This window comes from Cherax quadricarinatus, chromosome 47 (assembly GCF_038502225.1).
Source record: "Cherax quadricarinatus isolate ZL_2023a chromosome 47, ASM3850222v1, whole genome shotgun sequence".
Classification (NCBI taxonomy): domain Eukaryota; kingdom Metazoa; phylum Arthropoda; class Malacostraca; order Decapoda; family Parastacidae; genus Cherax; species Cherax quadricarinatus.
In genome coordinates, this window is record NC_091338.1 from 16,877,361 (window position 1) to 16,890,311 (window position 12,951).

Below are 12,951 nucleotides of genomic sequence, written 5' to 3' on the forward strand. Positions count from 1 at the left end.
AATGACACGATTGCAAATAAACCATACCCCCGGCCGGGATTGAACCCGCGGTCATAGAGTCTCAAAACTCCAGCCCTATGGTGTAGAAATATACCTAGTTGGATGAATCTTATTGTGGCTAGCTGGTCTAGTGGCTAACGCGACGGGCTGGAGTTTTGAGACTCTATGACCGCGGGTTCAATCCCGGCCGGGGGTATGGTTTATTTGCAATCGTGTCATTACGATTTCTTGATTCACAGGAGTAAGCTTAATCAAACCATTAAAAAGATAGTTACTGTGAGAGAAGCATCTCTTCAATGTTAAATTATTACTTATTAACATATTTCTGAGTATTTAATGTAATTTCTTACCTAGAACAAGCGCTACCTGTTAGCCCTCAAGACAAGTCAGTAAGATCAAGACATCTTTCACAAAACCTTATAAGAGTAGAGGTCATCTTACCTTGGCATACTCACTCAAGGTGTTCTTATCCAAATCAGAATTGCCACTATTTTTACATGTTAAAAAAATTGTTCAAAATTTACATTTTGAAATTAAAATTTATTAAAATTCCAGTTTTGCAGGGAGGTAAATAAAAAGTACCAAATATTTATAGTTCGTCATCAGACGAGCCTGGCACGTGGCCGGGCTCCGGGAGTAGAAAGACTCAAAGCTCATCAAAGGTATATCAAAGGTAATAACTTTTAAAAACATCATTAATAGGAATAATTTTCTTAAAAAATAAAAACAAATATATAAAAAAGTAAAACTACAAACAATAACCTTCTCTTAGTTATACGTATTTTTTCTACTTCATTTCTTTTGAATACATATATCTTTATAAATGGATTAGAAGGTCATCAGGGCAGAATAAACAACTGGTAGTCACTGCTGCATGTAAACAATAACTCTGTTTAGTGTTTAACTTCTTATATTTTAATATTTACTCCCTTATGTTTCATTTTTATTGATTTAATGTGGGCTTTTGTAGTTGATATATTACAAGAATATGACCAAGATTTTATTTTTTGTATTAATGGTATTATTAAATAGAATGTAGGATGTTAGTTTTAAGATGTATTTTAGGTAAACAAAAAAAAAAAAAAGGCAGCGTTTCTTCGATCTGTCGCATAAAATTGATCAGTCTTATTTTATTTAGACGGTAATGGATATGTCATGTAGCCAATTAAATATAATAACAGTAATTTATATGTTGTGCAAACGACATTTTGTATTTACGTAATATACGTCATTAATATCAGATGTATATTACAATAAGAGGTGGCAAGCACGATACTAAATGTGATATTAATTAAATCTGGAGCGGAGGCAGTTGATTTCTGAGCTGGCAATTCAGAGTATTGGCTGTCTTAATGAGTCCAGGATGTACGCAGGTCAGGGTGGCAGGAGAGGAGTCGAAAACAAGATCAGCTGGAGTGAGTGCGGAACATGAGAGAAGTGTGTTATGGGCGAGATATCTCTGGCCGATGATTGTAGAACACTACTTACTGAGTTTATTTTGTTCTCTTTACGGAAATACCAAGATATGTAAATATAATGTGCATTTTCCTGTATTGTCGAAGGTATGGCAAGGTGACGTAATTTGCCTTGAAAATATACAGTATTTATTCGTGTCATGAGAGTCAAAATGTTGAATATTACCTGAAGGATGTTTTCAGAGGTTAATGCCCCCGCGGCCCGGTCCATGACCATGCCTCTAGTGGATCAGGGCATGATCATCCAGGCGGTTAATGCTGCCGCACGCAGATCTGCTGATCAGAAACCGGACTTGAGAAACTTATCAAGTTGTGATGGTACAGCAGTTACAAGAGACGGTCGCGGAAGCTACCGTCTCTAAACTTATGTTGTCCTAGGTTGTGCAACTGTTGCGAATCAAAGTGTTTAGCAACGTGCTTTACTCTTTCAAAGATTTTTCTAATGTGGGAAGTTAGTAATATCAGTCTATAGTGCTTTGCCACTGCCTTGCTGCCATATTTATCGTGTGGGGCTTTATCCGTTTTTAGCAGCTGTAGGATAACTCACGTCTAAGCTCTCTCTCTCCGTAGAATATTTAAAGCGTGATAGAGGTTTCATGTAGTTCTTGACGAACATGGAGTTTTATCAGTCTGGGCCTGGGGCAGAATGCATGGAAATGCTATCAATAACTTTTTCGAAGTCAAGTGGGGTTTAGGTTATGTCAGAAGTTTTGAAGATGTTGAAAGAATTTTAAGTCTCGTCCATGAAGAATTAATCTGAACTGTTGATCTTCAGTCTGATTAAAAGCTCACTGAACACAGTTATATTGAGACTTCCATATTTCACTCATTCCTTTGCTATGAGTGTAAGTTCCCTCTTGTTTGACCAAGGATCCGATAATGGATATGTTTTTTGCCCTGGATTATGCATATGAGACGAAGAATTTTGAATTTCATTCATTTAGCTTCATCTATTTCTCATGGATTTTGTAGGATTCATTTAATTTTAATTCAATATTTTCTATTTCCCTGGCTAATTTTTCCTTCCACACTTCAGACTGTCTGGAACTTTAGAGAAGTTCTTTGATTCTTAGTCTTCGCCTGTAGAGATAACCTCTCTGGCTGACAGCTTCTCCTTTTCCTTACTTGGTGGTATATGCTATGAGCATACATCTAGTGCCACTGTGTTAATCCTCTCAAACACTGGTTCAGGAGATTTCTATACAAGAACTAGATTTTTATTTTATGTTTACTGCCAAAACTTCTACTACTGCCCATATAAATTCAATCTACAAACAGCTAAATTATTCTGAATGCTTGAAGCCCTTTAAACTGTAATCAATGGAACGTAGCCGTGAGGGATAAATCATAATTTATACATGGGAAATTGTGAAGGGATTGGTCCTAACTCTTCACACCAAGAACATACAGACTCAACAAAAGGTGCAAAATATCTTCATTGAAAAGCAGGGACTGAAGATACACTGACAGATAACTCGCTAAGTGCAAAACGACGAAGACTTTTCACCACCCTTCATTCATAAGGAAAATTACCAACAGATCCCGGATTGCCTTCAAGAACCTGGGAAGTTCCTTAAGTCAGCTCTTGATCAGCTGACCTGTGGTGCATACGCTGGACAACATGCGGCTAGCACCAGGTCAAGCAGGAGGTTTGGTCTGGGACCGGGCTGCTTGGTATTTACCCCAGAATCGACAACAGGTAAACAACAGGTTGAGTATGCTTCATGTTCAACGTTCCTAAGCCTCAGCTGGTGCAGTTTTTCCCTGTGACTTAACCTTCATCTTTTGTCTGGTTACGTGAGAGGGTTCCACGATTATGATAGTGCACTCACCGATTTGTCTGTGCGGGGGTCGAGTCTTGTTTCCTGACCCCTAACTCTGAAGTTTCATCAACCAGCATTACTGGTTTCTGGTCTTTTACCCCTGCCATATATACTCATAAAACAATATACCGGGTATGGAGTTTACATCCATTACCTTTACATACAAGTTCATTCCACTTCCGTCCCATCCCGTCAATGAAAAAAATATTTCGTAGCATCCTTGTAACTCATATGTTTCTAGCTTCTTCTATGTTTCTTCTTCCAATATACTCTCCTGTTGTTTGTTACCTATTTGTAACTACAGAAGCAAAGCTATGATTGTGTTCAGTCTTCAATGTTCAATCTATTATATTTCTTAAAATATCTAGTGGATGTGGCACTTACTGCCTCGCCTTGTATTTCATTCTATTGTTTCGTAGATGGAAGCGTGGCTAGAGTGCGTGTAGAAGCTCAGGTGTGTGCACCTGGACGACCATTCACGAGGAAACATTAGCGGGTGTACAACATACACGTAATTTGGAAGAGTGAGGCAGCAGGGTACAGTTCGTGGTCCATGGCGGCCTCCACCAACACACGCCATAACCGTTACACATCCTGTTGAATGTTCATGGTTCCAGGGAGCATCGCCCCCGCCGCCCTCAATCCCGCTAATAGACGGCCTCCACATTGGGTTGTTGTAGCTTGTTACTACAACCAAACTGGTGAGGAACAATGTATTGAAACCTGTCAAGTTCACTAAATTTTATGACGAGGGTCTGTTATTTTATATCCAAAAGAAGCCTTAAAAAGTTCTTGGTCTTCTCATGTTTACCGAGTTATTGTTTAGTGAACTTGTTGCACCACGGATTTACCCATTCTAATGAGTAATTTCAGTGTGTAGATAGAGAACAAGTCTCATCAGTATTTTCCATATAGAATTAAAATTGACCCTTTATGCCTAGGCATTCCCAATAATCACCACAAATACAAATTCATTCAGGCTTTGTTCACCACTATAGTGTATTTCTGTCATATTAATGACCTTTCAGATAACCTTTTTCATAAGTATACACAAGATTTTGCTCCTCAGACAGGTTCAGAAATATTTTTTTCAGCATGTTTTGATGCTGTTCTGGTACAGGGTTGAAGGAAGAGGAAAGGAGGGGGGAGGGGGAGGGGGAGGGGGGAGGGGGGAAGTGGGTGGTGGAGGGGGGAGGGGGGAAGTGGGTGGTGGAGGGGGGAAGTGGGTGGTGGAGGGGGGAGGGGGGAAGTGGGTGGTGGAGGGGGGAAGTGGGTGGTGGAGGGGGGAGGGGGGAAGTGGGTGGTGGAGGGGGGAGGGGGAGAGGGGAGAGTCTAGTAAATAAGCTCCTTAATGTAAGCAAAAATGTTACAATATATGTCAATGCCCAGAAACCTATCCTCACTAACTCCCAAATGTGATAAAACTCACATTATTGAAAAAAATATCAGGAAAAACTGAATATTTTGTCCTGCATGTGAAACCCTCCTCGGGTACAGGTGAAAATGTTTTTACATATTATTTTTCCAAATATTGTAATGGATTTATCACAATACCTTTGATATACCTTTGATGAGTTTCGACAATTGTGTTGCAGAGGTCTGAACAAAGCTCAGACCTCTGCAATACGACTGTCCTCAAAGATTTGTTAAGTTATACCATGAATTAAGGAAAGATCCTGGACTTCACCTTACGACAGCAGACAAAGCAAATGCGATAGTAATTATGGACAAGGTAAAACAGGGGAAAAATAAACCTATTTGAAGACACGGAAACTCACGCGCCTCTTAAAATCTCGACACTCTGGCTTCCCTTCAAGGCAAGAAATACCTTGATGTTAGCGAAAGTCACCTGACCTGCGGAATTGGACCTATCCATCCCTTCTTGGCTCTCAACTGATTACCTCCCGCTCCCTGGCGTTGTATTACTATGATCCTCACGATGGTGATAGCGGCCTGCGTGACCACTATAACCATCAACCTGGTTAGCTATTTGGTCAACAGGGAAGTCTGTGAGTGTATCAGTCAGACTTCCCTCCCAGTGAGTATATCATCAGACTTTCCTCCCAGTGAATGTGTCAGACCGAGAACCATGTCAGAAGTTTCCACTACGAAATTCAAACAGGTAACGCTTGTAGGTATCTGATCAAAGGGACTGTGATGGCTGCGAGCTGCTAGCACTAATAGCCTGCTTGACCAGAAGCTTGCAGAACAGAATACGCAGATATGGTTACATGTTCTTATGTAACTACAAAGAGGTGTGACTGTCTTTAAGTTCTTGATCAGCTGGTCTGATCCTCCGTTAGACTGCATGAACAAGCACCATTAGCCACATTAATCAAGTAGAGGTAAGTTACAAGCAGAAGGCACAAGATAGACGCTGAACAAGAGACGAACGGTAAAACACAGATGTGGGCAGTAGTGTGTTCCGGGTGTGGGTCAACGTCCACCACCAGGGCTGCACGGAAGCAGTACCACCATAGTGTAGCATCACCACTGTAATGAAGTACCACTAACACCATTATGATGAAGCACCATCAACGCCCCTGTAATGAAGTACCACCAACACCACTGTGGTGAAGCAACACCTACACCATTGTAGTGAAGCAGTAACACCACCAATGTTGTAAAGAACTATCACCATCATTGTAGTGAAGTACCACTACTGTTGTGTAGCACCACCATTGTAATGAAGTATGTACCATCATCACAGTGGAGCATCACCACAGTGCAGCACCGCCACAACTGAAGTACAGCACTAACACTGTAGTGTAGCAACACCAACAACAAACCAGCGTATTATAACATTGTTGACTAGTCTTGCTTGAGAAGATCCTGAACTGCAGCGCTAAATAGCGGTAATGAGCCTTGTTGACACTGTAACAAGGACTGTTGCTGCCCACCAGCACAGACACGTGGTACACACACACACTAGCTTCACCATAACCACTGTCTACATCGTTATATATTGACGTATATTGTAGCTTATTTCCCGATCCGTTAGCTTGATCATCGCACGACTTCCGGCACTGGGATCTCTCTCACGTATTTCTTATATGGCAGAATTGAGACGCTTGTTGATTACTTTCAACAGGGTTGAGTTGCCCATGTTGGATTGTGTGATGCAAGCACCAACAGCTGGCTTGATTAAGTCATCAACTAGATAAAGTATTCTATATCCATGGGTCGATGACCCATGGAAGACAGGACAGACAAACTAACTCCGGCATGTACCAGATCAACCAGGCTGTAATGGATATATGGGCCAGCGGGCCGACAACCAGGCAAGCACTACACAAACTTGTTCCCTGGCCGGACTGCAGAAGTAGTGCGAGTCTTGAAATCGGTCACAGGTATATCACAGGTAAAGGCAGAAGCACAGGCTGGTCAACATGCAAAAATATAAGCGCGGTATAATGTTGGGTCATTGAATAAGAGGTTTACCAGGGTGTAAGAAGAGCTCTGAAAACGACATACAGCTGTTAAAACTGATCAATGTTTGCAAAATGATACTTGTGTTTACGTTACTCCAGCCGCTGCTGCTCATTCTCGCCAGTGTTGCTACAGTGTTTCATCATGACCAGTGTAGACTCATGATACACTGCTGCTGCTGGTAGTGCTCATGGATTATCAAGCATACAGCATAGATTCCTCATGATACACTTTGCTTATAATTATGGTGGTTGTTGGGCGGAAGTTTAGGCGGGCGGGCATTCGCATGGCATAGTGGTAGTGGTGGTCCATCAGTGACCAGTGAATCATCAGCCACTACTAAGTCATCAGTGACTACAATGTCCCCAGTGACTACTGAGTCTCCAGTGAATACTGAGCTTTAGCTCAACACACTTAAGAAGTTCAGTACTTATAGCTTCTCACCCTTAAATTCCCAACTATCAACACCTTAAGAGGGGTCCGGAAATGGAATTGAATCCATAAAGACACCTGAAGAACATTTCCGGGAGTCAACGCCCCAGCGACCCATTCCTAGACTAGGCCCCCTGGAGTATATACTAAGCTTAGCTTTGTGGTCTAAGGTGTCAGTAGGTATGAGGTAACTCAGTCCACAGCAGGATTCGAACTTGCACTACACACTGTATCAAAGTACAGTACTTTCACTACTCAGATCCGTCAAGGCTGTGATGACTATCTGGGCCAGCCGGCAGCTAACAGCAATAGCTTGAATGAAAGGGAAATCAAGAGAAAAACCTGGCTCCAGGCCGAGCTGGATGGGTAGAAAAACTGAGGAAAGTGGTCACTGATATATGAGAGGTAATTATTTACGATGTGATGTGCTGACTTCACGTTAGTATGCGCACTCAAAGGTTGAGTGCCACTGCTCAAACTCATCCCTCGTGTCAAACTATTTTGAACTCAGCTCTTGTTCTGTACTGTGTTGTACCGTGCTGGACTGGTTGTTGGGTGCTGCTGGGTGCCGCTGGGTCCAGCTGGATTCTGCTGGGTGCCGCTGGGTCTAGCTGGATTCTGCTGGGTCCAGCTGGATGCTGCTGCGTCCACCTGGGTTCTGCTGGGTCCAGCTGGGTGCTGTTGGGTCCACCTGGGTTCTGCTAGATGCTGCTGGTTACGGCTGGGTGTTGCTGGGTCCAGCTGGGTGCTGTTGGGTCCAGCTGGGTGCTGTTGGGTCCTGCTGGGTGCAAGGGATCCATCTTTCCAGGGGTCCACTTCGCTCAGGAATTATTATACCAATTTGGATAGTAGTCCTAAATGTACGTCAGTTTAACGAGCATAAACGCCTACCTCACACAAGATAAACATCAGGTAAACTCTCACACTCTCTCACACACTCTCTCTCTCTCTGAGCGAGCGTGCGTGCGGGAGCGTGTGTACTCACCTAGTTGTGGTTGCAGGGGTCGAATCATAGCTCCTGGCCCAGCCTCTTCACTGATCGCTAATAGGTCCTCTCTCTCCCTGCTCCATGAGTTTTATCATTCCTCGTCTTAAAACTATGTATGGTTCCTGCCTCCACTACCTCACTTGCCAGATTATTCCACTTCCTGACAACTCTATGACTGAAGAAATACTTCCTAACACCCCTTTAACTCAACTTCCAATTTTGACCCCTTGCTTCTGTGTCCCATCTCTGGAACATCCTGTCTCTGTCCATCTTCCCTATTTCTCGCAGTATTTTGTATGTCTTATGTCTCCCCTAACCGTCTTGTCCTCCAGTGTCGTCAGGCCGATTTCCCTTAACCTTTCTTAGTAGGACATTACCCTTAGCTCCGGAACTAGCCTTGTTGTAAGCCTTTGACTTTCTCTAATTTCTTGACGTGCCTGACCAGGTGTGAGTTACAAACCGGTGCTGCATACTCCAGTATGGGTCTGACGTACACAGTATACAGTGTCTTGAACGATTCCTTACTGAGGTATCGGAACGCTATTCTCAGGTTTGCCAGGCGCCCATATGCTGTAGCAGTTATCTGGTTGATGTGTGCTTCCGGAGATGTGCTCGGTATTATACTCCAATATCTTTCTCCTTGAGTGAGGTTTGCAGTCTTTGGCCACCTAGCCTATACTCTGTCTACAGTCTTCTTTGCCCTTTCCCGATCTTCATGACTTTGCATTTGGCGGGGTTAAATTCGAGTAGCCAGTTGCTGGACCAAACGTCCAGCTTATCCAGGTCACTTTGTAGTCCCGCCTGATCCTCATCTGATTTGATTCTTCTCATTAGCTTCACATCGTCTGCAAACAGGGACACTTCTGAGTCTATCCTTTCCGTCATGTCATTCACATATACCAAGAACAACACTGGTCCTTGGACTGACCCCTGTGGGACCCCGCTCGTCACAGGCGCCCAGTGATACTCATCACGTACCATGACTCGTTGTTGCCTCCCTGTTAAGTATTATCTGATCCATTGCAGTGCCCTTCCTGTTATACGTGATTGATTCTCTAGCTTCTGCACTAATCTCCTGTGGGGAACTGTGTCGAAGGCCTTCTTGCAGTCCAAGAAAATGCATTCATCTCCTCTCTCTTGTGTCTTACTTCTGTTACCTTGTCATAAAACTCCAGAAGGCGCGCGCGCGCGCGAGCGCGTGTGGGTGTGTGTGTGTGTGTGTGTGTGTGTGTGTGTGTGTGTGTGTGTGTGTGTGTGTGTGTGGTGTGTGATTCCATGTAAATTTCACATAAAAACCACAAGAGAATCATGGTAAAAAATTATAGCTGAGAAGCCTCATTAGACGCAGTGCAGTGTGTATATGTACCATAGTCTTTTAGACTTTCACACTTTTCATATATATGAACATTTTCATTCTATGTAAGATTTCCAGCAGTGGCTGTATTCTAAAGGATGGATGGAGATGTTGCATTTCTGAAGGTGCCAAGTACAATGGCTGCACTCTGAGTAATGACTGAGTATGCTTTCGTTCTGGAGGTGGAAACACAATCCCTGCCTGCACTCAGAAGGCTAGATGAGAATGTTGTGGTTCTGGATGTGAAAGATACAGTTCCTGCACTCTGAAGGATGGATGGGTACGTGGTTCACAGGGTCACTTGAACTGTCATGTTTGCACACTTCTAGTAAAACAGAAGTGTGCGACACTATTGTGTTACATTATAACACTAGGTCAACACTGAGTACTTGTACTGGTGTTACATTACAACACCAGGTCACCACTGATTACTTTTACTGGTGTTACATTACAACACCAGGTCACCATTGAATGCTTGTATTGGTGTAACATTAAAACACCAGGTCACCACTGAGTAATTGTACCAGTGTTACATCATTACAACACCAGGTCACCACTCAGTGCTTGTACTGGTGTAACAGTAATGGCCATTACAACACTTGGTCCATGGAATAACTACTCCACTTTAATTACCACCAGGCACACACCACAACACTCACTCCACCCTTGTTATCAGCCAGACTGGAACCAGCCTGGTTAATGACCGGGAAACTGCGCGCCAACGTACACACAAGCACGCGGGCTAGCAGAGTTGAGGTTGGAAGAAAAAGGCGATGAAATGAGGGGATGGAAACAGAAGAAGGGAAATGGGATGGGAGAATAAAATGGGAAGGAGATGGAGATGAAAGGATAGGATAAGGAAACTAATGAGAGGAGTAAATTAAAGGAGTAAGGAAAGGAGAGGCAGGGAATGGGGATGGAGGCAGCGAGACGAATGCTACATTCTCCTCACTCTCTCAATAATAATAATAATAATATAATAATAATAATAATAATAATAATAATAATAATAATAATAATAATAATTTCTACAAGTACATGATACAATCTATACAGATAGCTAACATCAATTATGCAGAGCATTTCGGGTAAACTAGGTTAATTTTCTCCCCAGAATGCGACCACACCAGTCGACTAACGCCCAGGTACCTATTTACTACTATGTGAAGAGGGACAGCAGGTGTTTAAATGAAACGCGCACAATGTTTCCACTCGTACCGGGGATCGAACTACGGATCTCAGTGTGTAAGTTGAGTGCGCTACCAACCGAGTTACGGGAAACCGTACGAACCACGGACCTCAATGTGTAAGCTAAGTGCGCTACCAACCGAGTTATGGAAAACCGTATGACGACCGGAGACCACTCGAGCAATAACTAGCATGTAACGAAAAACTAAGAGTAATAATAACCTTGGGGGTTATTACTGACGAACCAGAAATAACGAGAATAGAAACGTAGGGATGCTCCGAGAGCAGACAAATAATCTAATCACTGAGTTACATTACCAAGCGTGTGGCTCGTGTTGTACACATTAATGACTTTGTATGGTATGGAGAGAGCCATATATGGCACCGTTAACACACCAACGTGACTCTTCAACCTACAAAGACCACAAGTGCCCAAATGGACTCTTCAACCCACAAAGACCACAAGTGCCCAAATGTACTCTTCAACCCACAAAGACCACAGGTGCCCAAATGGACTCTTCAACCCACAAAGACCACAGGTGCCCAAATGGACTCTTCAACCCACAAAGACCAGTGCCCAAATGGACTCTTCAACCCACAAGACCACAAGTGCCCAAATGTACTCTTCAACCCACAAAGACCACAAGTGCCCAAATGGACTCTTCAACCCATAAAGAACACAAGTGCCCAAATGGACTCTTCAACCCACAAAGACCACAAGTGCCCAAATGGACTCTTCAACCCACAAAGACCACAAGTGCCCAAATGGACTCTTCAACCCACAAAGACCACAAGTGCTCAAATGGACTCTTCAACCCACAAAGACCACAAGTGCCCAAATGGACTCTTCAACCCACAAAGACCACAAGTGCCCAAATGGACTCTTCAACCCACAAAGACCACAAGTGCCCAAATGGACTCTTCAACCCATAAAGAACACAAGTGCCCAAATGGACTCTTCAACCCACAAAGACCACAAGTGCCCAAATGGACTCTTCAACCCACAAAGACCACAAGTGCTCAAATGGACTCTTCAACCCACAAAGACCACAAGTGCCCAAATGGACTCTTCAACCCACAAAGATCACAAGTGCCCAAATGGGCTCTTCAACCCACAAAGATCACAAGTGCCCAAATGGGCTCTTCAACCCACAAAGATCACAAGTGCCCAAATGGGCTCTTCAACCCACAAAGACCACAAGTGCTCAAATGGACTCTTCAACCCACAAAGATCACAAGTGCCCAAATGGGCTCTTCAACCCACAAAGACCACAAGTGCTCAAATGGACTCTTCAACCCACAAAGACCACTAAGTGCTCAAATGGACTCTTCAACCCACAAAGACCACAAGTGCTCAAATGGACTCTTCAACCCACAAAGACCACAAGTGCCCAAATGGACTCTTCAACCCACAAAGACCACAAGTGCTCAAATGGACTCTTCAACCCACAAAGACCACAAGTGCTCAAATGGACTCTTCAACCCACAAAGACCACAAGTGCTCAAATGGACTCTTCAACCCACAAAGACCACAAGTGCTCAAATGGACTCTTCAACCCACAAAGACCACAAGTGCTCAAATGGACTCTTCAACCCACAAAGACCACAAGTGCCCAAATGGACTCTTCAACCCACAAAGACCACAAGTGCTCAAATGGACTCTTCAGCCCACAAAGACCACAAGTGCTCAAATGGACTCTTCAACCCACAAAGACCACAAGTGCTCAAATGGACTCTTCAACCCACAAAGACCACAAGTGCCCAAATGGGCTCTTCAACCCACAAAGACCACAAGTGCTCAAATGGACTCTTCAACCCACAAAGACCACAAGTGCTCAAATGGACTCTTCAACCCACAAAGACCACAAGTGCCCAAATGGACTCTTCAACCCACAAAGATCACAAGTGCCCAAATGGGCTCTTCAACCCACAAAGATCACAAGTGCCCAAATGGGCTCTTCAACCCACAAAGACCACAAGTGCCCAAATGGGCTCTTCAACCCACAAAGACCACAAGTGCCCAAATGGAAGGTGAAACAACATTCCTGAACCTGTCTGTGGTATTAAGTTTTAAACACGTCAACTTCTACATAAGCCGTATGGTCACTCTTACATGACGGGTCATTAATATGCTTCTGTTTACTTTTGATATACCTGTGACCAATTTTGAGAACTTTTCTACCCAACCATCCTGGCCTTTGACTAAGCGTCCGTGAGTGTCTGTTCAAACAGACTGTTACTGTTAACAGCCCGCAAGCTCGA

General features: G+C 43.5%; 1 protein-coding gene across 7 annotated transcripts in view; it reads right to left on the bottom strand.

Annotated features, from left to right (window-relative positions):
- LOC128696472 (uncharacterized) overlaps window positions 1-12,951 on the bottom strand; it is a 765,910-nt gene that overhangs the window by 582,144 nt on the left and 170,815 nt on the right. The window lies entirely within an intron of this gene.